Genomic DNA, 19,737 nt, shown 5'->3' on the forward strand with positions numbered 1-19,737 from the left:
AATTACCATGATCTCGCACCGTTAACCCACCAGACTTCTCGAAGTCTTTTGTTAAGCTTTTCATGAACATTTTGAATCACCAGCCACAGTCACACACTCGACCTCTTACCGGGTAGCAAGTAATATTCCTCACAGAAGCTTCATCAACATCACGCCACCGCTAACTGCTCACAGGAGATAACCCACCTGTGGAATTCCTTACCGACATATTCCAACAACACTGCAGTGGGTGCAACGACTACTTAATCAGTAAATTCTCCTGAGCTCATGCTCGCCCACCATTTGTATAAGTCTGCACTTTCCGTATTCACATCAACTGAAAGTTCAACAATACCTTCTGAACTCAAGTCATATTGCGCCTGAAACAATAATCAGATCTTCATATCCCACTTTATTTCAAACAAACTCCTTTCTGCCATATTCAACCTTTCTCCGTACAGTAACCATCACTCCAAATAAAGTCTGTAGGCCAAATCACATTCTATTACGATTCCAAACCGTTCTACGCTTTCTCAAGGCACGCGACTACCCTACCACAGAATCCATATGCTAATCTGCCACTCTTTACTTCGGTTAAACCATCTCCTTTAAGCAACTTCTCAACCTCTACTTCTCCTTCTTGACCTGCTAGTACTTCAACCACCGCGAAACACATCTTGTCATGTCTTCCCTTATACTTTGCTGCCCAACTGTTGCATTAAATCAAAATGCATCTCTGTAGCACCTGAACCAATAAATTATTACCGACTCTAAGCCTCTTCGAAGATCATCTTTCTCGAGCCATCAACATTAGAAATACCCATTCGATTCTGAGCCGCTGCACACAGCTAACTCTGGCAACCACCCCTCATGCACCATTTCATAACACCATGCCCCGAAGGCAAAATCCAAGAAGACCGTAACACCGGCGGACCATAATACGTTCAAACAAGGACGGCGACACCGCATCACAATGAAAATTCGACCATGCTCGCAAATACCAAGTCTTGTTACTTTAACAACCAAACTTGGACATCTATAGTCCGATTGCCTGTCCTCCGTTGGAATTAATTGTTGAACCCCTTAATCATGCACTGAGAAATCCTCTCTTCGAGTCATTCACCGCCTCAACACATAACGGGCACCTTATCATTACACCAATATTGTGTGATAACAACGCATAGCCATCGTAGCAACCCGTGCACAGTCTCAAAATCATAGAAAATACAGATACTGAGATAGAATAAAAGAACATTCTTCTGCAAGGCGGCAATAATAGCCTGCCCGAACACGCAGGGAAACACATCATGCACCACGTTTGTAATACCACTACAACTCCTCGACGCCCAATTGATAACAAGCTCTAGGCGTCGCATAAGATTGAGTAGAAAGGAAATAAAGGCACAAGCCTCAATAGAATCAAATCGCACGATAAGGAAATCAAGAAAGTGAAATTTTCCTAAGGTTTCGGCAGCCTCTCGAAGATAAGTACAGACATCTCCATACCGTTCCGCAAGACTCTACTAAACCTGTTCATGACTCGTGAGACCTATGTAACCTAGAGCTCTGATACCAACTTGTCACGACCCAAAACCTAACACGTTGTGATGGCGCCTATCTCAATTCTAGGCAAGCCTACAATCTCAATAAATCACATATCTTTTAAATATGAAAACATATATTGATTAATTTAAGCGGAAGAAAATCTCACAAGTACAAATATAAATACTCCCAAAATCCAGTGTCACTGAGTACATGATCATCTAATATGAATACAAGTCTGGAAAATACGGTCTATAATAGTTTAAGACCAAATACAATAAACACGGAGATAGGGAAGGAGAGGTAAGGCTGGCAAGTGGGCCGGTCCAGGCCCGGGACCGCGGGCCAAACGGCTAAACGGGCCAGGACCGTTTGGTCCGGTTTTAGCGGGCCTGGTCCGGTCTCGTGGGCCGGTCCTATGATTTGGGCCCGTCAGGCCCGGGACTGTTTGGCCTGCCAGGGCCAGGGCCCGGGACCGGTCCGGTCCCTTAGCAGGCCAAACGGTCCCAACTGCTTTTTTTTTTTTTTTAAAAATAGCCGTTGGGCTGTCAAAATAGCCGTTGGCTATTTATAAAATAGCCATTTAACCCCCCCCCCCAAACTTTGTTATTTCTTATCTAGAGAGTGAGAAATTACTTGTGCAACACTACAGTAAACCAGCGGCAATCGTTGAATTGAGACGACGTGGCCTAATAAAATAGCCAACTGTTTGTCTTATAAAAGTACTTGAATGTTGTGGTAATTCTTGGTTTGACCGGTCCTTTTCAATTTCTGGTATTAACGTTTTCAATTTAAGTTTTCATCTTCAAAACTAAGTGACTCAATTTATTCTGAAACCTCACCGGACCCAAATCAATTATTCTGGCAAGTCACATAATAACTGTAAAGCACAAAATAAGCAGTAAATGGGGGAACGGGGCTGCAATACTCAAAACGACCGGCCGAGTCATTACAGTTCAAGCCTTGGCCAATCAGTTTCTTAGATTGGATATTTCCGAGCCGAAGAGTTTTGACCTGTGTGGTTTCTCGGCCTTCTTTATATGATTGTATCAGAGAGCGCCAGTATGATGATCCACATCTGCTTGTCCTTAAAGACACGGTTCATCACGGTAATGTCAAGGAAGTCATTATTGGAGATGACGGTGTATTACGGATGCAGGGCAGGCTATATGTGCCTAATGTAGATGGTTTGCGTGAGTTGATTCTCCAGGAAGCTCACAGTTCACGGTACTTCATTCATCCAGGTTTCGCGAAGATGTATCAGGATTTTAGGTAGCACTATTGGTGGAGGTGGATGAAGAAAGATATAGTTGGATTTGTAGCTCGGTGTCTAAATTGTCAACAGGTAAAGTATGAACATCAGAGGGCGGGAGGATTGCTTCAGAGACTTGAAATTTCGGAGCGGTAATGGGAGCGTATTACCATGGATTTCGTAGTTGGGCTCCCACAGACCTTGAGAAAGTTTGATGCTGTTTGGGTGATTGTAGATCGGTTGACCAAGTCCGCACATTTTATCCCAGTTGGTACTAATTATTCTTTGGAGCGGTTAGCTGGGATTTATATTCGCTAGAATGTTCGCTTACATGGTGTGCCAGTGTCCATCATTTCAGATCGGGGCACACAGTTTACATCACAGTTTTGGAGAGCAGTGCAGTGGGAATTGGGCACACAGGTTCAGTTGAGTATAATATTTCACCCTCAAACGGACGGACAGTCCGAGCGCACTATTCAGATATTGGAGGATATGCTACGCATTTGTGTCATTGATTATGGGAGTTCTTGGGATCAATTTCTGCCACTCGCGGAGTTTGCTTATAATAATAGCTACCAGTCAAGCATTCAGACGGCTCCGTATGAAGCTTTATATGGGATACGGTGTCGGTCTCCGGTGGGTTGGTTTGAACCGGGTGAGATTAGAATATTGGGTACTAACTTGGTTCAGGATGCTTTAGAGAAGGTCGAAGTGATTCAGGAGCGACTTCACACGGCGCAGTCTAGACAGAAGAGTTATGCCAACAGGAAGGTCCGTGATGTTACTTACATGGCTGGAGAGAAGGTTCTGCTCAAGATTTCACCAATGAAGGGTGTGTTGAGGCTCGGGAAGAAGGGAAAGTTGAGCCCTCGGTATATTGGGCCTTTTGAGATATTTAAGAAAATTGGAGAGGTGGCTTATGAACTTGCTTTGCCACCAAGTCTATCAGGTGTTCATCTTGTGTTCTATGTATCCATGCTCCGAAAGTATGTCGAGGATCTGTCTCATATTCTGGATTTCAGTACAGTACAGCTGAATGGTAATTTGACTTATGATGTGGAGTCGGTGGCTATTTTAGATCGGCAGGTTCGAAAGCTGAGGTCAAAGAGCATAGCATCAGTGAAGGTGCAGAGGAGAGGCCAGCCAGTCGAAGAAGCTACTTGGGAGATTGAGCAGGAGATGCGGAGCAAATATCCACACTTATTTGAGACTCCAGGTATTATTCTAAACCCGTTCGAGGACGAACGTTTGTTTAAGAGGGGGAGAATGTAATGACTCGGACGGTCGTTTTGAGTATTATAACCACATTCTCTCATTTACTGCTCAATTTATGCTTTATAGTTATTTTATGACTTACCGGGCTAGTTGATTCGTGTCAGGAAGAAATTTGGAATGAAATGAGGCACTTAGTCTAATAATTAAAATTTTAAGTTAGAAAAGTTGACCAGATATGGACCTATGTGTAAACGACCTCGGATTTGAATTTTGATGATTTCAATAGCTCAGTATGGTTATTTTAGACCTATGAGCATGTCCGAAAAATTATTTGGAGGTCCGTTGTGGAATTAGGCTTGAAATGCTGAAAGTTTAATTTTTGGGAAGTTTGACCGGGGGTTGACTTTTTGATATCGGGGTCGGAATTCGATTCTGAAAATTTGAACACCTTCGTTATGTCATTTATGACTTGTGTGCAAAATTTGAGGTCAATCGGACGTGATTTGATAGGTTCCGGAGTCATTTGTAGAAATTAGAAATTTCAAAATTCATTAGGCTTGAATTGGGGTGTAATTCATGGTTTTAGCGTTGTTTAAGGTGATTTGAGGGTTCGACTAAGTTCGTATGATACTTTAGGACTTGTTGGTATATTTGGTTGAGGTCCCGAGGGGCTCGGGTGAGTTTTGGATGGTTAACGGATCAAAAATTTGGACTTGAACAGCTGCTTGAATTTTTTGATATCTGATGTTGTTTTCCTTCTATGCGATCGCGTGAATGCATCTGCGATCGCGTGGGCTTAGTTGGTCAGTGGGAGTTTTGTTATACGCGATCACGTGGGTATATCTGTGATCGCGTAGGGTTAATTTGAGGCAGTGACATTTTGTGTTTCGTGATCGCGTGAAGCGGGACGCGATCGCGTAACTATGTGAGTTTGTTATTCGCGAACACGTGAAGAAGGTCGCGTTCGCGTAGATAAACTTGGGCATAAATGGAAATCATGCGTTTGTGCTTCGCGATCGCGTGGTTTGGTCCATGATGGTGTAGGTCTGTGATGTTGTGCATCGCGATCGCGTGGGAAAGTCCGCGATCGCGTAGAGTTAAATCTGGGCAATGAAAATTATTCTTCGCGATCGCGTGGGAATATTCGCGATCGCGTAGAGCAAATGTCTGGGCAGAGAGTTTAAGTTCTGAAAATGGGACTTAGTCCCATTTTTAGTTTTGACAGATTGGAGCTCGGGAAGAGGCGATTTTCGGAAGATTTTCAGAGGAAACAACGGGGTAAGTGTTCTTAACTCAATATTGGTTAAATTACCCGAATCCATAGCTGTTTTTATCATTTAATTGGTGAATTAAGTTGGATAAATTTGAGGGCCGAATTGTTATCGGAATTTAGTAATTTTGGTATGGTTAGACTCGTGGTGGAATGAGGGTTCATATTTTATAACTTTTGTCGAGTTCCGAGACGTGGGCCCCATGGGCGATTTTTGGAGCTAAATTTTGGATTTTTATGAAAAACTAGCATTTTCTTATGGAATTAATTCTAATAAATTTTATTGACTGAAACAAATTATTTATGGCTAGATTCGAGGCGTTTGGAGGCCAATTCACGAGGAAAGGACATTGCAGAATAAGAATTTCACGGTTTGAGATAAGTAACAGTTTTAAATTTGGTCCTAAGGGTATGAAACTCCGGAATTTTGTATCATGTGATTATTTTGGAGGTGACGCACATGTTAGGTGACGGGCGTGTGGGCGTGCACCGAGGAGATTGTGACTTGGTCCGTCCCGTAAAAACTATATAGTTGAATAATTTATTGTTAACTATATGCTCTCTATGTGTTGAAGAAATTTGACTGTAAATCATGCTTAGGTTATGTTATAGTATTGTTGGGACCCGCAGAGATCGCGTACTTGTTGAATTATTTGCTAATTATTATCTTGTACTCAGTCATGATTTTTCTTGCGTATTATACCTCAATCTTTCTGGATATTTGTTGATCCGCTATGTTATCTTTGTTTGGGCTAATCCTTGTGATTTCTGAGAGCCCGAGAGACTAGAGAGGTTGAGGACTGAGTAAGGCCGAGGGCCTATCGGTGAGGTAAGGATATTATGGCACGTGAGTTGTACGTGCAGGATATTATAGCACGTGAGTTGTCCGTACAGCACGTGAGTTGTACATGCATATTATGGCGCTTGGGTTGTAGGAGAACCTCCGGAGTTTGTACACCCCCAGTGAGCGCGGGTACCCATTGAGTGTGAGTGCTGAGGGTCGAGAGCCGAGTGGTTGAGTTGTTGTGACGAGTGGAGTGACTGTTGCCCTTCGAGGCTGTACTTGCTTTTCATTTGTTGTTGCACTTAGTTGCTATTTGTCATTATTGTGAAATTGTCTAAAAGATTTTATATCCGGTTTACATGAATTTGAACTGTATAAATTGATTTGACTTAAACTGCTGAATTTAAAAATATGTCTATTCTCTGTTGGAATTACTGAAAATGAACTATAACTCTGTAGCTCGTCACTATCTTCAATTCCCTATTTATTATTGTTACTTGCTGAGTTGGTTGTACTCATACTATACCCTGCACTTCGTGTGCAGATTCAGGTGCTCTCGGACATAGCGGGTGTTGATTTTCTCTCACATTTGACCTTCCGGAGATTCAAAGGTAGCTGTCGTGTTTCGCAGACCTTGTCTCTCCTTCCCTATCTCCTTGTTTACTGTATTTGGTCTTAGACTGTTATAGACCGTTTTGTTTTTACTTGTATCCATATTAGATGCTCATGTACTCAGTGACATCAAATTTTGGGGAGTGTTTGTATCAGTATTTGTGGGATTTTGTATTGTATTTAAATATTATATTTTCAAATTTAAGAGAAACTGTGGTTTTATTGAGATTATCGGCCTGCCTAGTATCGAGATAGGCGCCATCACGACAAGTTGGAATTTTGGGTAGTAACTCATTCCTACCCATTGTAGCTTTTGTGTGTAATTACCTCTTTTTCTCGTTTATTCTCTATGTTTTACTTTTTTTTCTCCATTTCTTTTTATTTATTTTTTCTATTATTTTTTATTTTTATTACCATAATCTGATTTCATACTCAATTTTGGCTCTTTTCTTGTTTTCTTTTTTTTTCTGTTTTCTTTCTTTTTGTTCACTTTCTTTATTTTTTTTATTCCTTTTCTAATTTCATTTCTTCTTTCTTCTTTTATTTTTTTTCTACATAATCTAAGTTTATTCACTTTCTTTTGCTCCTTTTCTTTATTCTTATTTTTCATACGATAATAAAAGATATGATATAGTAAATACCCGTTCACCATTTTTAATATAACATATATATTTTATCTTTTTTCTCATTTTTTTCTCCTCTAAATTCGTTACTAGAACAACTTATACATTATATCCGTTTTCTCTTCTCTTTTTTTTTCTTTCATTTTTTTCTAATTTTCTAGTTTTATTTATTATTATTATTTTCAAATTATTTTTTCTTTATTTCCTGTTCTTTTCATAATCTAATTTTGCACACCTTTTTTGCTTCTTTATTTTTGTTTTTTATATTTTCCGCTCTTTATTTTTTCATTATATTAAAAAATAACTGATATAGTATATCTTTTTATTTATTTTTAGAAAATAATTTATTCTAGCATATAGTATACCAAAAAGAAAAATATTAGTAGTAGTTGAAATATATAGTTGTATTATACTATGATATTCATATGGTGTATATTATATATTGACAGGGTACATAGAGGACTGGTTCAAATTTTTAACAAAATAAACTCATCAGTCCTCTATGATACCCATATGGTATATATCATATGCTAATACGATATTATAGAGGTGTGGTTCATTCCTTATAGAAACACACTCAATCCTCTATGATACTCACATGGTATAATATCATATACTATTAGGGTGTCATAGAGGTCTGGTCCATTCCTTTCATAAAAATACTCAATCCTCTATGATACCAATGTGGTATATATCATATATTTACAGGTATTATAGATGACTGGTTCACATATCAGTGTCTAACATTATTGTAAAATATGTTGCACAATAGTATATAAATATATCAAATAGGCATATTACTACTTATGTCTATTTCTAAATTTACTTCTAATATAGTAAATAACATCTCCATGAAATTCCATCAAACATCTCTTTTAAGAAAAAAAAAATTGTAAAAAGCATGAGAACTTTGTTAAAATATTTAAAAAGGATCCAATTAAAAATTATTAAAAAATTAAAAATGAACCAATTATAATATTATATTGTTATATTATATTATATACTATAACAATATATTATTGCAGTAAACTATATACTATTGAATTATATATTATATATCAAAATAGCATACAATATATCAAAATGATATCTTATGTTTTTCATTCAACATTATACTATTACATTAAAATAGTATACTATTATGGTATATTGTATATTATTACAATATATTCTTGCAGTATATTGCATATTATTATAATATACTGTTACAGTATATTGTATACTATAACAGTATCTAGTTGCAGTATAGCTATATACTCCTATAGTATACTGTATACTGTAACGATATACTATTAGGTAACTATGTTTTTCTTCGATCATAATAGTATACCATTACAGTATATTGTATACTATAATAGTATATTGTTGTAGTATAGCTATATACTCCTACAATATATTATATACTGTAGCGGTATACTGTTGGGTAACTATATTCTTCTTTGATTTTCAGCTGAAAAATTCGATCTTAGTCACCCCAAATCAGCTCCAAATGCGATCAAATTTCAGTATGAACTTCGAGAAGATACTATAAGCAATATCTAATAACACCCACTTTGAATCAATCAAGAAATCTTCAAAATAAAAATTTTAAAATCAAGAGCTTTAAGCCTAACGATGGTGGATATTCAAATGCACATAAAAATTAAGATCTGGAAAGCTTACTCTAAGGTACTATAAGCAATATTTTATAACACCCACATCGAATCAAACAATAAATTTTTAAAATAAAATTTCAAATTCAGGAGCTTCAAGCTCAACAATGGTGGGTCTTCATACACACACAAAAATTATAAGGAGAGGAGGTAGAGCAATAGCTTGGGTTGACCCTCTTAATGAAGATCTGGCAGAAGAGAAATAGATCCATTCAAGTCCACGACTAAGTAACCTTGCAAAAATAAAACCGAATGTTTTAACATTCCGTACATCAAATACGAATGCAAATAGCTAATGGGTGGACCGGGTAAATAGTCTGGGCCGCATAGGTAGGAAAAATAAATAGTTTAAGCTTGGGTATTAAAGGGTAGATAGTTTGAGCTAAATGGGTATAAAGTAATATTTTCCCTTATTTATTATAAGGCGAAATGACATCGTGGCCACTTAAACTTGCATCCATTTGTAAAGCCGATAGACAAACTTGCAACTTTCCTATTTGAACACTCCTGCTTGATAAATTGGGTATTATAAACGCCTCCACCAACGTGTGATACTCCATTGCACTGACAAAGATGATACGTCACATTTTAAGCCTTTTATTGTTTGACACGTGTAATGAGTGTTTTCCATTTTATAAGAATTAATTTATCAAAATTTAAAATTCTTTATCCTTCTCTTCTTCTCCCATAAGCATCATTTCATCACTATGGGAATACAACCGGAAAATCTTCAAATTTTGCCGACAAAATCTCTTAAGCAATTGTCATTTAAATGCGTCTTTGAAAATCCTTCGTCATTACTTCTCTCCCATAATCGTCTCCTCACTTACACCACCATACAAAGATTGACAGAAAAATACCAGTGCTTCACTTTTTTAAAACCGGCAATAAACTAGATCAGAGAACATGAATGGCATACCACCGAAAAAAAGAAGTCACCAGAAAAATTGAGTCCATATCCTCTCTCATTATTCCTTTTTTCCTTCTCGAAATTCTCACTCTTGAAACCATCCAAAGATTAGATCTAAAAAGAAAGATGCTAGACGAAATGCTTTAGCCGATCGTATTTTTCGATGGTATTATCGAAAAAGATCCAAATCTCAATTTACAAAACAGAGAAATTACCAAAACGGCAAAATTGTTTTGAATTTTTTTTTTTCCGAATTCTTGATTTCAAGCCTTTTAATAGAGACCCATTTCACTGAATTCAGGAACCCAAATCACTTTGTGAATTACAAAGTTGAGAACTTTATTAATAAGAGGAAAAAAGAGAAGAAAGTGACAAAAACAAGAATTCCACTAAACAAGTGTCTTTGAATCTGGATTTGATGAGTATCCATTGAATTATTGCTATCCTGATGCTGAAACGGAAGTTGGACAGAGGATGGGATGAAAGAGAGAAGAGAGTGAAAGAGGTGTAGCTGGACCTAAGGGAGGGGTGACGGAAGAAACAAGGGTTCTTTTGCTTTTTTTCCTTTTTTCTTTATTGTCCTTTTTGTTCTTTTATAAAAACTAGTCAAAAAATTGCAAGTTACGCACCTAATAGCAGTGATGTGCGCGCATTATTGCCATGTCATCTACATCTCCTGCACATAGGCATGGTCAACGGTCAAATGTGTTTATTAGTTAAGGGAATCATGAGTTCGAATATTCAAATGAAAAAGTTTAAAGTTCATGTATCGGCTTTCAAATGCCCTACAAGTCTAAGTGGTCAGGAAGCCATTTCGCCTTATTATAATGTTGGATACAAAATTGGATTTTCTCCTACCAATGTCAACTCATGAGAAAAACATCACTAGATAGCTCAAACCTTCACCGAATAGCTTCAATAATTAATCACAACTTTCAAATGACATTCTCAATTATCAATTTGTCAAAAATTTCAACAAATCACAAAACCCATTTATGAGTTTCAAGGTGTTAAAGATCCTAACAATGATTTTCAAGCTTTCAAACTCGTTTATGAGTCCCTGTACATAGATTTACCTTGAAGTATCGATAGACAAAGTGACAGGAGACTTACTTGTAGATAAAAAGGTTTGGCATTAATACTATAGCTCGCTAGGAAAGGAACTTCAACTTCAACTACAGACCTAAGTACTTCAGGGTCGATTACCATATATATATATATATATATATAGGTGCGAGAAATAAGGATAGATAGAATTAATTATATGTTTTAAAATTTACAGTATCTAAATTCTCATGCAGACCATTCATCATCGAGGATATACATTTGGTTTCTGCTTTAAGCTCATCCTCTTTTTTTTTTTTTTGTGATTTCTCACATGGAGTTTGGTATTTGCGTTGGAACCCAACAAAATCCGGATTCATGCCAGTTTAAGCGATTTGACGAAGGTTGGAAATTTGGCAATTTTGGTCGGCAGTGAAAAATTTGATATCAGCGTCGGAATGGAATCCCGAAAATTGGAGTAAGTTCGTGGTATCATTTGTGACGTGTGTGTAAAATTTGAGGTCATTCAGACGTGGTTTGGTAGGATTCGGTATCGTTTGTAGAGTTCTTAAGCTTGAATCCGGGGGTAATTTGATATTTTGATGTTGTTTTGAGTGATTCGAAGGCTCGGGTATTGGCTTGTGTGGTCTCCAGGTTTTCTCTTTATGACCATGTCAGGGAGCGTCAGTATGATGACCCTCACTTACTCGTTCTTTAGGACAGGGTTCAACGAGGTGATGCAAGAGATGTGACTATTGGTGATGATGGCGTGTTGAGGATGCAGGGCCGGATATGTGTGCCCAATATAGATGGGCTCCGGGAGTTGATTCTTGATGAGGCCCACAGCTCGCGGTATTCCATCCATACGGGTGCCGCAAAGATGTACCGGGATTTGGGACAACACTATTGGTGGAGGCAGATAAAGAAGGATATAGTTGGGTTTGTGGCTCGGTGTCTCAACTGTCAGCAGGTTAAGTATGAACATCAGAGACCGGGTGACTCGCTTCAGAGGTTAGAGATTCTAGAGTGAAAGTGGGAGCGTATCACCATGGATTTTGTAGTTAGGCTCCTATGGACTTCGAGGAAGTTCGATGTTATTTGGGTGATTGTGGATCGGCTGACTAAGTCTGTGCACTTCATTCCAGTTGGTGCGGAGATTTACATCCGAGAGATTGTTCGCTTGCATGGTGTCCCAGTTTCTATCATTTCAGATAGGGGCACTCAGTTTACATCGCAGTTTTGGAGGGCCGTGCAGCGAGAGTTGGGTACTCAGGTTGAGTTGAGCATAGCTTTTCACCCTCAGACCGAGCACACTATTCAGATATTGGAGGACATGTTGCGCGCTTGTGTCATTGACTTGGGGGGTTCATGGGATCAGTTTCTGCCGCTCGCGGAGTTTGCATATAACAACAGTTATCAGTCGAGCATCCAGATGGCTCCGTACTAGGCTTTATATGGGAGGAGGTGTAGATCTCCAGTAGGATGGTTTGAGTCAGGTGAGTCTAGGCTCTTGGGTACAGACTTGGTCCAGGATGCATGAGATAAGGTGAAATTGATTCAGGAGCGGCTTCGCACGGCACAGTCTAGGCAGAAGAGCTACGCGGACAGGAAGGTCTGTGATCTGTCTTTTATAATTGGGGAGAAAGTTTTGCTGAAGGTATCACCCATGAAGGGTGTTATGAGGTTTGGGAAGAGGGTCAAGTTGAGCCCCCGGTTTATTGGACCTTTTGAGGTGCTTCAGAGGATAGGGGAGGTGGCTTATAAGCTTGCCTTGTCACCCAGCTTGTCGAGTGTGCATCCAATGTTTCATGTTTCCATGCTCCGGAAGTATATTGGAGATCCGTCCCATGTTTTGGACTTCAGCACGGTTCAGTTGGAGGGCGATATGACTTATGATGTGGAGCCGGTGGCCATTTTGGATCGGTAGGTTCGAAAGTTGAGGTCAAAGGACATAGCTTCTGTGAAGGTGCAGTGGAGAGGTCAGCCTGTAGAGGAGGCCACTTGGGAGACCGAGCGGGATATACGAAGCAGATATCCACACCTAATTGAAACTCCAGGTATGTTTCTAGACCCGTTCGAGGACGAACGGTTGTTTAAGAGGGGGAGGATGTAACGACCCGACCGGTCGTTTCGAGAGTTATAGCCCCGTTTTCCCTATTTCTGCTTCCTTTTGTGCTTTTCAGCTATATTATGATATATCGGGTTAGTTGGTTCGGGTCCGGAGTGATTTCGGAGTGAATTAAGACACTTAGTCTCTAAAGTAGAAGCTTAAGTTGGATAAAGTCAACCGGACATTGACTTATGTGTAAACGATCTCAGATTTGAATTTTGATGGTTCTGTTAGCTCCGTTAGGTGATTTTGGACTTAGGAGCGCGTCCGAAATGTGATTTGGAGGTCCGTAGTGGAATTAGGCTTGAATTGGCGAAAGTTAGAAATTTGGCGATTTCGGTCGGCAGTTGAAAATTTGATATCGGGGTCGGAATGAAATTCCGAAAATTGGAGTAGGTTCGTGGTGTCATTTGTGACGTGTGTGTAAAATTTGAGGTCATTCGGACATGGTTTGGTAGGATTCGGCATCGTTTGTGGAATTCGGAAGTTTAGAAGTTCTTAGGCTTGAATCCGGGGGTAATTTGGTGTTTTGATGTTGTTTTGAGTGATTTGAAGGCTCGACTAAGTTTGTATTTTGATATACAACTTGTTGGTATGGTTGGTTGAGGTCTCGAGGGGCTCGGAGTGATTCTGAGTGGTTAACGGATTTTTTGGAGTTGGAACAATGCAGCTGAAGATGCTGCTACTGGTATTTCTGCACCTGCGGAGGGGGAGCTATAGGTACGAGGGCGCAGAAGCGCTTGGAGAAGTCGCAGGTGCGGGCAAGGCTAAGGTGGACTGGAACCGCAGGGGCGAGAAGACTGTCACATCTCCGAGCCCGCAGGTGCGAGACCTGGGGCGCAGATGCGGAAGGGAGGAAAATGACTGGCTTCGCAGATGCGGAGAGTTATGTGCAGGTGCGCAAGCGCAGGCGCGAAAGGTTGGCCGCAGATGCGGAACCTGGGATCTTAAGTGAGTTCCGCACCTGCGATATAAATTCCGCAGGTGCGATGTCGCAGAAGCGGAAAAAGAGACCACAGGTGCGGCTTCGCTGGGCAGAATGTATAAATTAAGGATTTCCTGATTTTTGCTCATTTTCACCATTTTTAACTCGGACTTGGGAGCTTTTGAGGGGATTTTTGAAGGGGATTCAAGGTTATTCACTGAGGTAAGTTACTTGAGCTCTATTATCATTAGCTATGGTATTTTTCCGTTGATTTCTCACCTAATTAGTAGGATTTTTGAAGTGAAATAAGGGGTTAGGGCTTAGGATTTTGGAGAGTGTAATTTGAGGATTTGAGGGACCAAATAATGTCGGATTTTGATGAATTTCATATGGTTAGACTCGTGAGTGAATGGGCTTTCGTTTTTTGTGATTTTTGTCAGATTTCGAGATGTGGACCCGGGGGTCAGATTTGAGTCGATTTCGGGTTTTGAGTCTAATTTAGTAGTTTTCTCGTGGAATTGATTCCTTTAGCACATATTAATGATATTGTATTGCTTGTGGCTAGATTCGGGATACTCGGAGGCCGGTTAGAGAGACAAGGGCATTGCGGAGTAGTGATTTGCTCGGATTGAGGTAAGTAACGATTGTAAATCTGGTCCTAAGGGTATGAAACCCCGGAATTTTATATCATTTTACTATTTGGAGATGGCGCACATGCTAGGTGACGGACGTGTGGGCGTGCACCGTTGGGGATTGTGACTTGGTCCGTCCCATATCAACTATAAAGTTGAATATTTTGTTGAAACTATATGATTCTTATGTGTTTTAGAAAGAATTTCTGTAAATCAGGATGGATGCCATGTTTAGGCTTTATGCCAGTGTTGTTTGGACCCTTCGAGGTCTTTTCTTGCTATCCTCTCATTGTTTTTGATTGAAAAAATCTATACTCAGTCATGCTTATACATATTTACAGCATAACTCAGTCTCTATTACTCTATTTTGATGCATCATATAAATGTTGTTTGGGCTGAATACTTTATTTTCTGAGAGCCCGAGAGGCTGGATAGGTTTATGACTGAGTGAGGCCGATGGCCTGATTTGTGAGGATATTTATAGGATCGGGTTGCACGCCGCAGCATGTTTGATATAGGCCGAGGGCCTCATTGATTTATGCCATGATTGGCTTAATATAGCGCTTGGGCTGAAGGAGCCCCTCCGGAGTCTGTACACACCCCTAGTGAGCGCAGGTACCTACTGAGTGCGAGTGCCGAGTGCTGAGTGACTGGGAGGCATGAGTGATGGTGAGGTCTGCCCGAGGGGTTGTATACAAGTGATTGTGAGGTTTGCCCGAAGGGCTGTATATGAGTGATGTTGCCCAAGGGGCTGATTATGATTTCATTATTTTTGCTCACCTTTGCATTGAGCCTTTGTTTGAAAACTGTTGAAAGATGTCTTTAAATGATTTTACTGGACCTGGATTTAAAAGAGCTGATTTGATTCAAATACGGGTTTTAAAAGCATGTTGTATTTTACTGAATTTTTGTGATATGTACTTTACTTTCATTATTGCTCATCACTACTTCTCAATCTTTATTTAATGTTGTTACTTACTGAGTTGGCATACTCATGTTACTCCCTGCACCTTGTGTGCAGATCCAGGTGTATCTGGACACGATAGCGGCTATTGACTATTCCGGTTGCAGATTTTCTCGGGGATAGCAAGGTCTGCCTGGCGATCGCAGCCTTGCTTTTCTCCCTCTTATCTTTCCTTAGTTGTATTTAGCTATTTTTCAGACTATGTTAGTCTCGATATTGTCAGATAAATTATAGTAGATGCTCATGACTAGTGACACCCCGATGTCGGGCTTTTCTTTTTCGCACTTTTGTTTTGATTTAAACTCTTTTACGGAGGTTTTTATGTTAAATAGCCTTGAAATTATCTTTGAAATGAAAATATCAGTTTGTTTTGGAAATGAGTCGGCTTGCCTAGTTCCACGATAGGCGCCATCACGACAGAGTTAGTTTGGATCGTGACACTAATGAATGCCTTCATAATCCATGTGCTATAGTCATTTTAGTTTAACTTCTATGCACTGACAATATATAACATTTTTACATCATCAAGTTAAGATGACCTACGTCAACATATAGCTCTCGACAATAAGACTGAAGAAAAGTAAACGACATGCTATAACCAGCTAAAATGAACCGATAATATTATGATCAATTATATTGTCAGTCGATATATGTTAAATCCTAATCAAGATCAACGCGCTTTGCAGAAAATGACTATGCAAATCAATTGGTTGACTCTCCATTAATGTCCCATAAACAATTTAACCTTAACAATTATTTTACTAAGTACTATTCTTCTCTATTACTTGAGCTTCCTCTAATTCTTTGCTATATATAGTACTAGTATCAAGTAGTACATTTCACATTCACCATTTAACTTAGAGATCTAAGTCATGTAAAACAATATTTCTAAGCTTTTCTTGGCTCATTACACCCTTTCTTGCACTCTAATACTATTTATTCTGTTTTCATTTTCTCAATCTTCTGCTGCTAATATTCTTCCAATTATCAACCCTGTCTCTCCTTCCACCATTTGCAAGTTCACTCCCTTTCCTAATTTCTGTAAATCCATACTCCCAACAACTGGAAATGACACGTCCAATAGTAATGTCTATGACTATGGTCGATTTTCTGTTCATAAATCTCTATCTTCGCTCATAAGTTCCTTTCCCTTATTCAAAAATACCTTAGACATTCCAAAATTTTAACAGTTACCGTCACTCGTGCTTTAGAAGATTGTCAAGTTTTAGCTGAGCTAAACATTGATTATTTATCAACCACTTTCAAGACTGTCAATTCAACTTCCAAGATTCTGCCTAGTGGATGTGCAAACTCTGTTAAGTGCCATTTTGACAAATACACAAACTTGTTTAGATGGCCTCCAAGAAACTTCTTTTCCTTGGAGTTTGAAAAATGGCATTTTAACCCCTCTCATTGATGACAAAAAGCTTTATAGTGTTTCTTTAGCTTTGTTCATAAAAGGGTGGGTTCCCAACAAGAAAAATAGATCCAAATCTCACCCAATTACCCAAAAGCAGTCACCTTTCAGGAATGGCCACTTGCCTTTGAAAATGTCTGCAACAAATAGGGCCATATTTGAGAGCATCAGCAGGAGAAAGCTGCTCCAGCAGCAAAATAATGACCAAGATTTGGTGAGTGACATATATACACTATCAGCATAAAGAAATTTTCACTTACATAACCGGTTTTAGTATTCAGGTTATCATATTAGACTTGATAAGGAGAGTTACTCTGCAACGTTATGCACATACAGCTACCAATCCTCATCTACGGATATGAAAATTGTGGCTAGTACCTAATAACGTCACAAAAATTAAAATTCAATGACTGCTTACATTTTCGAATTTTCTTTTAGCCACATAATTGAATTGGTAAAGTTAATTCCTCCTTTTAGCTATAGTTGCTAAGTATCATGTCAAATAATTTCCTCCAGTAGTTCTTGCCACACGTATGAAGTTACTGTAACAATAATAACCTTTTAGTCGCAATAAATTATTTGACACAAAATGTTATAGCTACAAAAGCTAATTCTCTATTTGAAACATGGGGCAGGAAGATGATGACCAGGTTTCGGTGAGTGGCATATATACTCTACACTATCTAACTGGTTGTAGCCGATTATTTCTCTATTTTTCAGGTTACGATATTAGACTTGATAACGAGTGTTACATAACAACATTATGTATATACAACAACAATTCTTCAACTACCGATATGAAGATCGTAACTAGTCCCTTACAGTAGCTACAAATTTTATGGCTGTTTACAATTTCGTAAAATTTCTTAATCAGGAAAATTGAATTGGTGAAACTAATTCCTCATTCTTGCCATAGTTGCTAAGCGGCATGACAAATAGTTACCTAAATAGCCACAAATTTATTGCAACAAGAAAATCTGTAGTTAATCATAAGCTTTTGCTGCAAATTTGAAGTTGCTATAGCAATAACAATCTTTTAGCCACAAGAAATTATTTGAATAAAAAGGTTGTAGCAACAAAAGCTAATTCTCTATTTCTGAATCTTGGAGCAGGACGATGATGACCAGGTTTTGGTGAGTGACATTGTGATTGTAAATCAAGATGGAAGTGGGAATTTTAGTACCATAAATGAAGCTGTGGCTGTTGCTCCAAACAAAACTGATGGTACTACATACTACTTATATATATATATATATATATATATATCAGTGTTGGTGTGTATGAGGAGTACGCTGGTGTGATAGTGTAAAAGAATTTTAAATTATTAGTGTAATTTTATTGGCTATAGTAGATTATTACTCTATTTTTCAGCTAACCGTAGCAGACTTGATAAGATGAATCTCTTAACCTTATAGTGTATTTTTACATTGTCAGTGCACAAAACATAAACTCATTTATTTTTTAGAGTTTTAAGTTATGTGCACTGACAATGAATAAATTATTTTGATTATCATGTTAAAGTTACAACAACAGTGTAGCATGATCTTGTAATAACATCTTGCAGCAGTTAACATCACATTCCAAAACACAGCAGGAGCAATCAACCACCAAGTAGTTGCAGTCCGAAATAGTGCAGATTTATCCGCGTTCTACAGCTTCAGCTTCGAGGGGTACCAAGACACACTATATGTGCACTCCCTTAGACAATTTTACAGACAATGCGACATTTATGGCACAGTAGATTTCATTTTCGGTAACGCTGCTGCTGTTTTTCAAAACTGTAACTTATATCCAAAACTGCCTTTAGAAAATCAGTTCAATGCAATAACAGCACAAGGCAGAACATATCCAAACCAAAACACAGGAATATCAATTCAAAATTGCACTATAAATCCAGCAGATGACTTGAGATTTCGCAACAGTAGTACACAAACATATCTTGGTAGGCCTTGGAAGGAGTACTCGAGGACTATTTACGCGCAAAATTTTATCAATGGATTTATTAATCCATTAGGTTGGAAAGAATGGTCGGGGGATTTTGCACTTAATACAAGTTATTATGCAGAGTTTAATGACACAGGACCAGGTTCTAGTGCTAGTGACAGAGTCACTTGGCCTGGTTTTCATATTATTGATGCTGCTGATGCTGCTAATTTCACAGTTTCTGAATTTCTACTTGGAGAGGATTGGTTGCCACGGACTGGAGTGCCATACTTTAATAGTTTACTATAAACATGATCATCAGCAATGCTTCAGTCCCAAAAAAGTTGGGATCGTTATGTAAACATGATCAGCATCCATTAATTTCTCCCTCGACCCCTATAGTCTTTTTCTTTACTTTATATTTGTATGAATTACCTCGATACCATCTAATTTGGTGTTGAGGTGTAGTTGATTGATATTGATTGAATTATTAAGCAGCGTATAAACAAAATTCTCAATGAACATATTGGGAGTCATAGAATGTGAATTCTTTTGTCCTTTTCTTGTCTTGCTCGGCGGAGCTCAACAGGCAAATATTGCTGCAAGAATGCCTCAGAAAATTCTCTCCATCTTGCTACTGGGGCAAGAGATCCCCTAGACTGTTCTCAAGTCTCATACCAAGTCACAGCTATATCCCGCAATTTGTAAGAGGCAAGCTCTACGGACTCAATATCAGTGGCATGCATAACTCATAAAGTACGCTGCATTTGATCTAGAAAATTCTGGGGATCCTCATTTGGATCTGTTCCTGCCCCAATTGCTATACAATAGAGTTGTAGCTCACTAGTTATTCTAGATGCTCGCCAAATCTGAAAAAACCCAG

At 38.8% G+C, this 19,737-nt stretch overlaps 1 pseudogene; it reads left to right on the forward strand.

Moving 5' to 3' along the window:
- The first annotated feature begins 16,392 nt into the window (after window positions 1-16,392).
- Window positions 16,393-19,286, forward strand: LOC104112609 (probable pectinesterase/pectinesterase inhibitor 41; annotated as a pseudogene).
- Window positions 19,287-19,737: the final 451 nt, after the last annotated feature.

Source organism: Nicotiana tomentosiformis, chromosome 2 (genome assembly GCF_000390325.3).
Source record: "Nicotiana tomentosiformis chromosome 2, ASM39032v3, whole genome shotgun sequence".
Lineage (NCBI taxonomy): Eukaryota > Viridiplantae > Streptophyta > Magnoliopsida > Solanales > Solanaceae > Nicotiana > Nicotiana tomentosiformis.